The sequence below is a fragment of the Anabrus simplex genome, chromosome X (genome assembly GCF_040414725.1).
Source record: "Anabrus simplex isolate iqAnaSimp1 chromosome X, ASM4041472v1, whole genome shotgun sequence".
Classification (NCBI taxonomy): domain Eukaryota; kingdom Metazoa; phylum Arthropoda; class Insecta; order Orthoptera; family Tettigoniidae; genus Anabrus; species Anabrus simplex.
Window position 1 is genome coordinate 174,443,761 of NC_090279.1, and position 14,157 is coordinate 174,457,917.

The following is a 14,157-nucleotide window of genomic DNA, read 5'->3' on the forward strand; positions in this document are numbered from 1 at the left end:
ATTTTCTTAAACTAAATAAAAAGATAGCTTTTCGGCTGTGACTTACGGTAAAGGATGGGAAGTAGACTCACATTGTCAAGTGATAAGGCAGCACTGCAACAGAACCTTATGCCATAGGAAGTTCCTTTAACTGGCAAACTCTTAATTTCATCCCGTCCGCCTTCTTGATTATGATGTCTCCTGAATCAGTCCAAGTGTTTGTAAGTCCAAAACGCTGGATTGCTGTCTTCAAGATGGACATTCTGACAGCCGTAAGATCTTCATGGATTGTTGTAGATAATCCTTTCAGTTTCCTTTTCTTCGTGAAAACGTCCTGCCGTGAACGATAAGACACAAATTTCACTAGGATAGGTCGTGTTTTTCCTGGAGATCGAGATCCTACTCTGTGACAACTATAGATGTCATTAAGTTTCACATCTGCACCGACTGCTTTGCACACGTTGAGCACTAGTTCATCACAGTTTTCGTTCGAACTTTCAGGAATGCCGAAAATTCTTACATTACTTCTCCTGCTATATTGCTCCAATGAATCACACTTAGCGTCCATATACCCCTTCAGTTTGCGGATTTCCGCCTCCTTCTTATCAAGTTTTTCAGTTAACTCTGACAACGCTTCGATATTAAATTTTAAACTTTATTCAAGTTCTTTTATGACCACTTCTGTTATGCGGGTCGAAATGGCCTGCACAATTTTTTCAAGGAAGCTGTCCGAGTTAATGAAGTCGTCCAGCGCGCACTTCACGAGGCGGTCTGCGTTGGCAGCACTGGTAATGGCTGGGTTTCCAACTCCGTTGTTTCGGCGACCCATTTTCTTTACAATGCGAATTTGGAAGAAAAGAAGATCAATACCAACAAAACGTGTGTGTATATTGATTGGTAAATACAAATATTACGCTTCCGAAAATTTTTGTCACTTTCACTGATGTATAACACCTTCAAATCACTTGATTACTGTGGAACCTCACTCACTCACGTCCATCACCAAGCAATGTGGCGCCACTGAGGCAACGGCAACTTCCTTCCAATTCCTAGCCCCTTCCTATCACATCGTCGCCATAAGATGTATCTGTGTCGGTGCGACGTAAAGCATTTCATACCAATTGTAACATACGGACTAGAAACGCTGGTAACTAATAAGATACAAGATAGTAAGATCCTAGAAGTAGAAATTAATTTTTTAAGAACATCGGTTGAAAGACACGAAGAAATAGAATTCAAAATATTAAAATCAGACAAGAGCATAGAACATACAGAAAGCAACACTGAGATGGTTCGGACATGTAAAAAGAATGGGAAGGAACAGGTAACAAGAAGGGAATTAGAAAGGGAACTTAAGGAAAAAGGAGCAATTGACGTAGAAGTAGGTGGATGGATCAGATTTGGAAGGACATTAGAGAAGCTGGATTGAATGTGGCGGAAATCATGGAGCAGGAAAAGTGGAAGGACAGAAAGGAGTGGAGGAGGCTTGTTAACCACACCCAGGCTACTGGAGTGGGACAATGATGATGATAATGATGATAATCAGTTTTAGCATGTTGTGGTTTTCGTTCCTCATACTATGCCCAAGGTAGACTGTGTCCTTTTACTTGATTGTACACATCAACATTGGTTCCCTCCTCATGCATCTGAATACGACAGCACTGGAGCCGTGGTCTGTCCACGAGATACGTAACATCCTTCAGAACATCCATATCTCGAAGGCATTTACTTTTGTAATGATGTTACATTTTAGAGACATAGCATACATAGCATAGCATACATAGCATCTGACGAGTTATGATGTGTCCCCAACCTGAGGCATCTGCCACACAGTAGATTCCTCCTTTACAGGAAGCTAATACGAGACAATTCTATACGTGCACGCGTCTCTAAATCCGGGCCTATGTCATCAGTATTCCAGCTGCCAAGGTACATAAACTTCCGCAATAGTTCAACTTGTTCCCCATAAATATTCATAAGATTGTGCATGATACCAGTTCTCGAAATTGCCATCACCATGGTCTTGTCACTGTTAATTCTGCGTCCAAGTTTACCAACTTCTCCTAGGATTATGTCTGCCAGACGTTGACGACATTCGATAAAAGTGTCATCTACATACCTCAGATTGTTGATCAGCCCACAGTTAACTGTTTTCCATCTTACGCCACTTGAAGAGCTGCTCGGAAGTTCTGCTCAGAGTACATATTAAACAGCAGGAGAAATAATACACATCCTTACCGTACTCCCTGTTTGATACTAATAGCGCCTGGCTCGCAGATTCCGATTCTTACGAAGGCTGCTTGAGGTTCATGCAACTTCGCAGACTTGGAAAGTTTTCGGTATGTTTGACACAATCTAATGCTCGGACATAATCAATGAAGCAGATATATGCACCTTCATACTGGGCTGTACAACTATGTAAAAGTGTCAGTCAGGCAGAACAAGGGCTCAAATGTTCAAAAGCTCTTACGAAAACAAACTGTGGTCCAACTCGCATCTTTTATGAATTGTGAAATGTATCATATATAGAAAGAATTTAAGAACTTGACTCACGAGGTCAATTAGTCGGTATTGGCTACATCTACTTCCACCATATAGATTTTGTTAAGTGCTTTATCACAGTTCCCATGAAAACTGACTGTCCACTTTACTCTTTAAATTATCTGTTGGTGACCAGAATTGATGAACTCGAGAACCATTTTTGTAGCTGCGAAAAGTAATGTCTGTTTCTTTCTTGTATCTAGTTTATGTGACACTTATTCAGACAGTTCATATTGCGACGTAGACTTATTGGAAATGATAACTATGAAAATGGGAAAACAGAGAGAACCACCTAAAGACCCGCCTATACTGGAGCATCTGCCGAATACAAGCTAACAGTTTCAACACGCTCGGTAATGTGACGTTTATCCTCATTCTTCTGTGTTTCAGTATCAGACTACCGCAATTTTGGTAGCCAGTCAACTGATATTTCTAAAGAATCCTATCTAAATATTCTTAGATAAATTTCGCACACATTACATCAATACCACGTCATCTTTGCAAAAATTGTGAAATTTCTACCGTTGACATTGAGGTTACCATAGAAACTACATTTGTGAACTTATTCGAAACTAATTCCGTCATTATAATTTCACCTCATTTCATTCAAAAATATGTGCTAACTTTTCTTATTACTTTTTCACTTAAATTCTTGTTTAATTAGGGGGATAAATTAATAATTTCCAAAAAATTATTAGGATGGTCTCGGATTTCTCGAAAATCTTGCCCCGTCAGCAATAAAGAGGTAAGGTTTGCTTGTATCTAATGGCTAATTTCAGGAACTACTGGACCGATTCTAAAAATTATTTCACTAATATAAATATAACTTATTCCTGAGTGGTATACGCTATATTTTATTTTCAAAACAAGTCGATAGGGGTTGGGCGACGTTGGGAGATATAAAATACTAGGCTAATATACGTGGAATATCGAATTTGTCAAACATGGACGAGACAAAGCTCATTTTTAGCCCCTTAACGCAAAGAACAAAACTCCGTAAGCCCTAGGGGCCCGAAACCCATCTTTTAAGGCCCTAAAGCCAACCGTTGTTGAGATATTAGCATCAAACTACCCCTGCTCCAGGAATCGGATAAAGAAATGAACTGCCGTAATCATGGTAGCGTCAGCTCCACTATTCTTACAGCAGCGAGATTTTCTACAATGTATCACAAAAACGTAACATGTTACAGACATGAAAACTGGTAGATGTAATCTCCTTTAAAAATAAAAGAACATAATTTGTTGTTTTCAGAAAATCCACTTAAGGGGTGGAGGGGGGTGAGGAGAGTGAAAAGAAGTGAGGAAGGATTTGAATTATTTATATGAGGCTACATGTATCTCAGTAACTGAAGATATTACAGACGTTCAAACTGGTATTTGAAATCTCTTTCAAAAATAAATGAAAACACTTTTTTTGGAAAATCCACGTAAGGGGATGAAATAATAAAAAGGTGAATTTTTAAAATGAGTATCTTCTTCTTCTACCGCTTTTCCCACACCTGAGGGGTCGCGGGTGTGAACTGTGTCGCACACGTGGATTTGACCCTGTTTTACGGCTGGATAATCTCCCTGACGCCAACCGCGTGTGTAGAGAGGTAATTACTATTCCATGTATCTGTAATGGTTGTTAATGTGGTGTGTTTTGATCGAATATGAAGAGGTGAGTGTTGGAACAAACACAAACAACCTGTCCTCGAGCCAGATGAATTGATCACACGCGATTAAACTACCCGACCCAGCCCGAAATTGAACCCGGAACCCTGAGAACCGAAGGCCTGAAGGCTGACCACTCAGCCAAGGAGTGAGGCAGTTTTTAAAATGAGTATATCTACAGCATATCTCATAAATTTAACATGTTACAGACGTGATAATTGGTACCTGTAATCACCTTTAAAAATAAAGAAACACGTACCCTTTGTTTGTGGAAAATCAACTTAAGCTGGAGATCGAATTTAAGAAGGAGTTGAATTATCTTTGTGAGGATACTTATGCCTCAAATACTATGATGCTACAGACGTGAAAATCGGTATTTGGTATCTCCTTTAGAAAAAAGAAACTTTTTTACTTAAAAGAGGACTGTTTCTCTGTCGCATGTTCCAGATTTAGCTCTGCCTGTAGCCTGGACATCTTAGCCCCTAAAGGCAATGCCACAATCGTGGTTTACAAAGACGTTCTGGGGTAAATGAAATGCTACTTTTCGGTGAGTTTTTATACTTTGGGGATTTCCAGATAATGTCTTAGTGCAGTAAGAGGAACAATTATTTTTTATCAACTTTCCAAATCCACGCGAGTGAAATCAACAACAATCAATACTGATCTGCATTTAGGGCAGTCGCCCAGGTGGCAGATTCCCTATCTGTTGCTTTCCTAGCCTTTTCCGTATTGATTTCAAAGAAATTGGAAATTTATTGAACATATCCCTTCCCATTCCCAGGCCTTTCCTGTCACATCGTCGCCATAAGAACTATCTATGTAGGTACAACTTAAAGCAAATAGGAAAAAAAAGAAACGCCGGTGTCCTAGCACACGATTATGGTAATCACTTGCATTAATCTTCATGTGAAAGTTCGAACACTTTCATAAACACCCTTGTTTATTAATGAAATTATGCTGACTGAGATTTAAAGAAAAAATGTCACAGTTCATAGTACAACGTAATAGTGTCACACTGAAATTAATGATGTGTTCAGAGATTAAGCTCAGCTGACTGAGATTTAAAGAGAAATATCACAGTTCCTAGAATATTGCAGTAGTGTCACATTTAAATTAATATTGTTTCGGAGATAAGTTTCACACAGGCAACGTGGTAATGAACTCAGTTCCACAAGAACGAAAGTAAGTTATATCGAGAAGTTTCTATATGCGCACAGAATATCAGTTATACTTTACTGTTGTCAATAAGTCCAATACACGACTTGTCATAATCAGAGTTCCAATACGCGCACAGATTATAAGTTCAACTTGATTGATAGACTCAATGTTCATTATAAAGACTTTGTTATACATTACAGTTCACACGCGCACAATTATACGTTCAACACGCCTGCCAGAGTTTAAGTCCCACATGAAGACTTTGAATATTCGAAGTTAGACTCTGTCAGCACTTCGACGAACACCGCAGCGTGGAGAGTTAGGCTGGACACCCAGCTAAGGCTGCATGATTGGGTCAAGTGAGATCAGCTTATATTCAGCTTGGGGCTCCCACGCCATCAAATATTGAGGCTGATTATCTCGCGAATCCCTCGACGGTTTTACTCGAGATTCACAATTTGAGGCCTTCATGTTATCCTCTTCAAAATGACGTATCGCTCAAGTCGCTACGATTATTATTAGAGAATGTTTGAAATGTTTTCAATCGAATGTTCACGAAAGCGTGACGTTCATATCCAGAACATACCAGGCCATGAAGGTTACACGTGGCGTCAGGCGGGTAGTCTATATTGTCCCTGCAGCTACGTCACACACACAGCTGTCGCTGGCTCGCCTGAGGGCTCCTCCAAACGTAAATAAACCAAGTTCGCTCTGAACGTCTTGCGTGATGATGAAGTACAATTCATAGTAAAACAATACGGCATGTACAGGTCGTAACCGGTACAATAGTCGGTGTCGTTTAATGAAAGTTGGACATAAATGTTAGTTTGATTGTAGAATATAAATGTGCGAGTGTATTTATATGAGTCAGTGGACACTTGGGATCTGTAATCCTACCAAGTATTGTGAGAATGGTGTTTATTTTGACCGTACTGTGAACCAGGTTTAAGTCTACCTATGTCAATGCCTCTCATACAACTATTCTTAATTGTTATACGGAATAAAACTTAAAGAGAGGAATGGATTGGGAATATGCATATGATAAAACTGTAGTGTGCATATATTACTTTGAGAATAAGTCTGAGGTTAGGGAAGACATTCCTTTAATTCCAAACGGTGAACCTTTTCATGTTCCTCGAAAAATATTAATTTAGATATAATACAATTGATATCGTGATAATCCGTCAGTGTCCATGTGCTTTAAAGGGTGGACTGATTTAGATGCAAGTGTATTTTATAATAATCTGTGCTTGCCTTCGGAAATGTTTGGCTGGATCTTGGAGAATAACAAAACATGGGAAATGAAATGGCGTATGGCTTTTAGTGCTGGGAGTGTCCGAGGACAGGTTCAGCTCGCCAGGTGCAGGTCCTTTGATTTCACTCTCGTAGGCGACCTGCACGTCGTGATGACGATGAAATGATGATGAAGACGACGTATACACACAGTCCCCGTGACAACGAAATTAACCAATAATGGTCAAAATTCCCGACCCTGCCGGGAATCAAACCCTGGTCCCCTATGCTCAAATGCTAGCACGCTAACCATTTAGCCATGGAGCCGGACAACAAAACGTGTAAGTGTGACAGATAGAGAAATCGGTGTACTGTTCCACGGAAGAAATAGTGATTTTGAAGGCTTAGCTGGGTTTGTAACGCAGGGTTTTACACTACCAACATCTTCCGATTCATGCTGGGTTTATCTGTTATAAAGCAGGCTACACCGAACTGAAGCTCGTCCATGTGGTTAAATATCAGTGTTTAGAGTCAATAGAGATTTTGCACTCGTGTTCTATAACGGGTAAAAACCTATTATTGTTTAGTGTTTGAACGTTTCATTACAAAGGTTACCGTCATTGTGTGAAGTGTTGCTATGCCATACATGTCAACATTATGTTACCATTACCAGAGCCGTTCATTGGGGTAACATAATCATTTCGGGTTGAGGAGCTGGCCTTCTGACCCCATGTTGGCAGATCCGACTCTGGCTCAGTCCGGCGGTCTATAGAATTTGCTGAAATACATCAGCCTCGTAGAGTTACTGGCACGTAAAAGAACTACTGTAGGACTAAATTCTTGCACTTCGGCGTTTCCAAAAACCGTCAACAAGTAGTTAGTCGAACGTAAAGCCAATAATATTATTATTACGGGTGTACTTCACTTTCACTGACTGCTGAATATAAGAAAACTAAGGCAACAAATTATGTTTCATAGTTCTCACGAGAGCGAATAAATTGAAGAATCTCGCACCTTAATTTATTTTGAAACATTCAAAATGATTTTATAAATATAATTTTAATAGTTTTATCATGTATTTTGATCTGTCCAGCAAAGTGAAATAGAATATGCCTGTTGTTAAGGGGCCTAACATACAGGTCATCAGCATCTGAAATGTAAGAAAAACGTTGCTTGAAAAAATGAAATTTCTAAATAAACAGCATGTTCTCCTTTCTAGCAGAATATATGTGATTCTGGTGGTGTAGGGGTAGCGTGCCTGCCTCTTACATGAAGGCCCCGCGATCGATTCTCGGCCAGGCACCGGTCTAGAAAGCCAAGAATAATGGCCGAGAGGATTCGTCGTCCTGACAACACGACACCTCGTAATCTGCAGTCCTTCGGGCTGAGCAGCGGTCGCTTCGTATTCAGTGTCCCTTCAAGGGCTGTAGTGTCATGGGGATCTTTTTAGTTGATTATATGTGGCGCGTACTAGTTGGCGAAGCGTTTCCGTACGTGAAAAATTGATTTTCCCTTTGATGTTACATTTATCATTTTAAATTACCGTCATTGTACGTGATATGTTCGCGTTTTCCAATCCCAGTAATCCGGCTACTTCGGTCGCCATGTTTTTTAAATATTACGGTCTGAGGATTGAAGTCGGTCTTTGCACGATGCACATCTCACTTAAATTTTTTGCTTCATACGTCGACGCGAGTAAGTTTCGTTGTATCACAGGTCTATTTGAACGCAGCGAACAAACCAAAGGACACGCATAATCTTCAACGCCATGTAGAGGATATGCTTGGGCTTCACACCGCGTCTGAGTCGTCAACGAATATCAATCGTAGCCATCACAAACGGAACGACGTCCTCGGTCGCGAATGTACGCGGTTCACCGAGTTGGCTACTTGGGAACGAAAACTATTCCGCGGCGTACGTCGTACAACACAATGATCGCTTTCCCAAGCCCGGCGCGAGTTCTGAATAATTTTTCTCCCTCCACAATGGAGTGTTCTCTTTGCGAGAAAAGATTTGCCTGGAATTTCGCTGTCGTCCTGAACTGAACTAATCTTCTAATATCACCGTATAAACAACCTTTAACTAAGAACTTGCCCTCCTGCGAAAGCATGTATATGGCGCTCCTAACAAGTTGTACGCCGGGCTGTGTGGCTCAGACGGTTGAGACCATGGCCTTCTAACCCAAAATGGTAGGTTCGATCCTGGCTCAGTCCGATGATATTTGAAGGTGCTCAAATACGTCAGCCTCGTGTCGGTAGATTTATTGGCACGTAAAAGAACTCCTGCGGAACTAAATTCCGGCACATCGGCGTCTCCGAAAACCGTAAAAAGAAGTAGTTGGTGTGAGGTAAATGAAATAACATTCAAATTATTAACAAGTAGTACATAGATGAGGACAACCGGTTGGAATGGTTTCAATGGCCCTGGAAAGCTGACGCCACTATTTCTAGATAGAACCCCAGTGCAGGGACATATCCAAGTCAGAAATCTCCACGTGCCAATTAAACCGAGGGGGAAGAAAATGAACTACACGTGCAAGCAATTTCCTGATCTTTTCCTTTTGTTTCGGCCTTATCGACATATTTGCATGTGCACTTCGGACTCGATAACAAGTCTCATGTTGCAATACACCTTCAGGTATATATTAATCAGAGGGAGCACCAAGCATTGTCAGAATACGCCTTGCATCAGTATGAGGATCATCGTTGCCGTCTGTGTCTTACTTCTCGTGCTGGTAAGATTTTTAACTTAGTTCATTTCTTCCAATTTCTTGTTTTTCTAAAAAAAATTCTGGCCAATTTTCATAACTTTATACTATACTAGCTGTAGAACCGGACAATGACGTGGCAGTCATAGAGCATGTGCAAAGTTATCTAACCCCCAAGCTAATTTCGGCCAATATGGCGTTTTACTCGGGACGCATCGGAAATCTCATCTATGGGATATGAGTGGCAGCAGAAGTGACAAATCACAACTGAACAAGCAATGGTCAATATAATATTACTGTTGATCAGGTTTCTGAGATTTCGATGTTTTAACCCTAACCCCACGGTACTAGAGCCCCTGAAGGGCCTTGCCCTATCAAGCGACCGCTGCTTCAGCCCGAGGGCCTTCAGATCACGAGGTGTTGTGTGGTCAGCACGACGAATCCTCTTGGTCGTTATTCTCGGCTTTCTAGACCGGGTCCGCTATCTCACCGTCAGTGAGCTCCTCAAATCTAATCATGTAGGCTGAGTGGACCTCGAACCAGCCTTCAGATGGCCGGGAATCAAACCCAGGGCGTCTGGCTGACAGGCAGGCACACTACAACACCACGGGGCCGGCTTTCGGTATTTTAGGTCTGCACATTTCGTCTTCTTACTACTCCGTAACATGAGGGCTTCTAATACAAAGCGAATCCGTTCTTCTTTCAAGACTCCCTGTTGTCTTGTTTCTCAAGCGATAGTTCCTTTTACGATTTTTTCTGACTCTTTATAATCGTATTGACAATTTCCCTTTTCCATATCGACCGATGATCAAGCGGTTTAACACCTAAAGGAAATCATGACAAAACCATCGCTGTATAACACAAAAGGCTATTTCATGAATTTTATTATCATTGTCGTACGGTAAAATCGTATAAGTCATAAATGATAAGAAACATTATTCTCGATACGATGTTCGATACGACCAATAACAAATGTATTTAAAAGTTAAATTTTAGGTGACTACCCCTAAACTATCATCTTAGCCTGCAAGAATATAATTATTAATAGCCTAGACTTAACATACCCATTTTCATTAAATACTGTTCTTAAAATTTCTCATGGTTCGGCGTAAATATAGACTTAGCAACAAAAATCGAATTTAATGAACATATCTGTTATCATAGCAGAAACGGTAAAAATGCATAAGACATAAAAAGCAAAGTCACCTCCGTACAGGCCATGAAGGCCCTTGGAGGAGTGGAAGGTAAAGGCTTCCACCATTGTTAACCTCGGCACGTGATGGGATAGAGTGGTTAGCTCTACACCCGGCCCCCAGGAATTAACCGGGTACTAATTTTTTGTGTGGGCTGATTGAACCTCAGGGCCATATGCACCTCCGGAAATGTAAATCTAGTTTCTTAAATTTTACGACTTCCTGACGGGGATTCGAACCCATGTCCTTCCGGGCGAACCGAGCACGCCTTTACCGCCTCGGCCAGGCAGCCCCTCATAAGACATAAGTGGTCGAAAAATTAATTCAATACAATTAATGTAGTATTTCTCGATAGGATCATTAATAACATAGATATTTTGTGATTAAAGAGTAGGCCTTCCCGTAAACTATAATTTCACACAGCCTGAATAAAATTACTTATGCCCAGGTAGTATTGCCTCATGTCCCGATTATACATAACGATTTTCTTCAAATTCTCTTCAGCCATTATCTCACGAAGCGCGTACATATATTGAACCCATAATTCTACGATGAGAATTTTTTTTTTAATTTTCTCAATATTTATTTCAAATCAACAAGCTACTTTTATTTTTGAGGGCAGCCATGTTGCGCTCCTAAGAGACTCGATGTCGCGTGGGAACGATCTCACCCGCGGCAAGCTCGTGAAATACCGTGACACCTCGGCGGACTTCGAGTGCCCGATAATTCTTTAAATTCACGGAATTCTGTGTAACGACGGATTTTGGCAATACAGTAAATAAAGAAATAAATAATCTAAATTATTCTTAAACCCTACGTGAAGACAGATCCCCAGGGTAAAACATAAATGCAGTTAAGCCTAAGTACAAATCCGCGTCAGATCAGTGGACTAGCTCCATGTGCCAAGGTCAATGGATGAAGAAAACGCGTGAAACGCCCGGGAAGAAATAATTTATTTCACCTGTTGCGAGTGTGGTAAAATTATGAGATTAACATCTAAAATAATTACAAGCCTGTCCGGAATTCTGGGATAAGTCTCATAAAAATCGGTCTATTGGACGCGAAATTAGCAGATTACGCAATCAAGCTTAGTAGTGTGTGTAGCGTCCCTCCTAAGAATATAAGAGGAACCCCCCATTGCATATTTTCCAGTGTCGATCTGGTTTTTGAAGCGGCGGTAGCTTACGCCCGTCGTCAGCAGAAAATTGTACCAGACTGATCTACAAACAACTTAATACATGTTAGTGGCTGAGGTCCACATATTCGGTTAGAAAGGGAAGGTGACTGAAAATTTCTGAACTTTTGCCGACAAACTGTGAAAGTATAGGCGTCTGTTAAAGTACACAGCAGAAAATATTATATCACTTCATGTGCGTTTGAAAGTGGTAAGAGAGTTGGGGAAGCTAGTCAGAGTAGTTCTGATTTCGCTATCTGTTGAACACCTGTCGTGTCGTGGGTGTCAGAGAGAGACAACTCTGGGAAGAAAGCAGACAATCGCAGTTGACTGCAGAACGATTTAGGTTCGTGGTACAAATTATAACGAGGAAAGTGCGTGATTTGTGTTTTAATTTAATATCGTGTGAAAAAGGCAGTGTTTGTAAGAGTGATATGTTGGAAATGATGATGTTATTTGTGCAAATGTACGGCTAAAGGCACGAGGTCATCTGGCGACGATGTAGCCAGAATACTGAGGATGGCGCCATTTGCAGTTCTGTCTATATTTGTATTATGTTGTAGTTAGATTTTATTGTTCTGTCCCAACAAATTTTTCAAGATGATTGTCGGGTTGATATTTTTAATTATCAGGCGAAAAGTGTTATAAATTTTGGTCAGCGTGTGAAAATTTTAGTTCGTAAATTTCACGTCAAGAAACTGTAAAATGCGACGTTTAAATCTGGCGTTAACGTTCTATGAGATACTGTCCAAAGTGAGGAAAATTAGGAAAGCTATATTGGTAAAATAGTCGTGGCGAATGTCTTAATTTCAAATATCAGTTGAATTCGGAAATGTTTGTCGATAATAATAATAATAATAATAATAATAATAATAATAATAATAATAATAATAATAATAAGGTCTACCGCGGGATAAAGAAATTTTTCTATGTTAAAAGTGCATTTAACCTGTATATTTTAAAAGGATCACAGGCACCTAGAATTTCAGTGAAATTCGATAGAGTTATACTTATTCATGGGAAGTAAAATTTTGGGACATCGTGTGTATCAATGATACGGAAAATCGCGGTGTGTTCTTGGATTCTCGAGGTCCGAAAGTCGTAGTAATAGTAAAATAAAGAGGTGTATTTTATAATGGTTGTTGTTTTCACTAGAGGATTGAAAAATGAAAAGGGTCTTGGAAATATAAGAAAAATGAATTGAGAGCGAAGAATTTATATATGTGGAGATGAGAGGGATAGGAATATTGAAGATGAAATGAAGCCTGGATTTTAAGTGATACCGCTGGGATAAGGCGAGGAAAATGAGTTTGAGACAGGCTATGTTTGCCGAGGAAGTATTTGTGAAACAGACTGTATTGTGACAGGCTGTAGAGTATTCCGCTACCAATCCGAAATTTGAGACGACTACTGTGTGAGGCATCGTAGATTTCTAGTAAGATCCCAAGTGAAAACGACTCTAGTAAAAGGTTAAAAATCTTGGTAGTAAAAGTCAGGTGACTAGTTACGTAAGGCCCGTATGAATATTAAGATAATGTGACCTCAAGGATAAAAGAGCATTTAGAATACATGGTTGGTGTTGTATTGAATTTCGTTTCACTGGATATGTCATTGATATAAATATTTGGAATTGACGGTAGGCGATTGGAGAGTTTCTAATGCGGTAGTGATGATTATTATTTTGAATACATCCACTAAATGGTAGACGTGTGCTGGGAATTATCATTGCTTCCCGGAAAACTTCATTGCACAGGCTGAGATTGTGTTTGAGTTGGAGAATTGTTCGTCACGTATATTTATTTTCGAGTTCACGTATTGTAACGAGATGGAGACTTGCTGCATTTTCCGACTTGCATTCGTTTAATAGTAAGAGACGTGGTTCCATGTGTATTGAAATGTCAGAGTTGGTTTGAAATTGTTAGTTCGCCTGATAAGCTAGGGGATGCGTAGTACGACCCATTTTTGACGCCCGACCATAGATTTAGGAAGTCACATGTTTTCCTTGGAGTTACTGATGATGAGACGTCCTAGTTCACGCCCGACGATAGAATTTGGAAGGTATCATGTGCATAGAGATTAGTGTTAGGATGTACAGATTTTAAGTGAGCCCGACGATAGGTCTGGGATGTCAGCTGTACATACTCAAGTCTCAGATTAGATGTTTCTTTTGTTTTTGCGAAGTGACCTGGGCGAATGTAGCATCTGCAGTAAAATATGAAATATGAGGAGGGTTAGATCGACAATAATGAGGCCAAGTAGTGCGTAGCTCCAACAGCTGAAGGGTGTTCCTTAAGATAACGGGGCCGCTATCGGTGAATGAGGGTTGCCCAAATATTGGATATCGACCTGATGAAGATTAAATATTTTTACTGTAATTCTCCATGCGTGTTGAGTTTTAATGACTTCGATTAGTTATTTTATTTTACGGACTTAATTGTTTTGTCGTTCTGGCGTCCGTTTCGTTTGATAGTGTGCATATTGACACTCAGTGTATTAGAGTGAGACTTGAGTTGAGAAAT

At 40.2% G+C, this 14,157-nt stretch overlaps 1 long non-coding RNA gene across 1 annotated transcript in view; it reads left to right on the forward strand.

The window, feature by feature from the left end:
* The first annotated feature begins 9,205 nt into the window (after nt 1-9,205).
* LOC137503046 (uncharacterized) overlaps nt 9,206-14,157 on the forward strand; it is a 31,753-nt gene continuing 26,801 nt past the window's right edge. Inside the window, exon 1 of the long non-coding RNA XR_011019016.1 lies at nt 9,206-9,298. This is a non-coding gene — a long non-coding RNA (uncharacterized lncRNA). The remainder of the gene's footprint in view (nt 9,299-14,157) is intronic.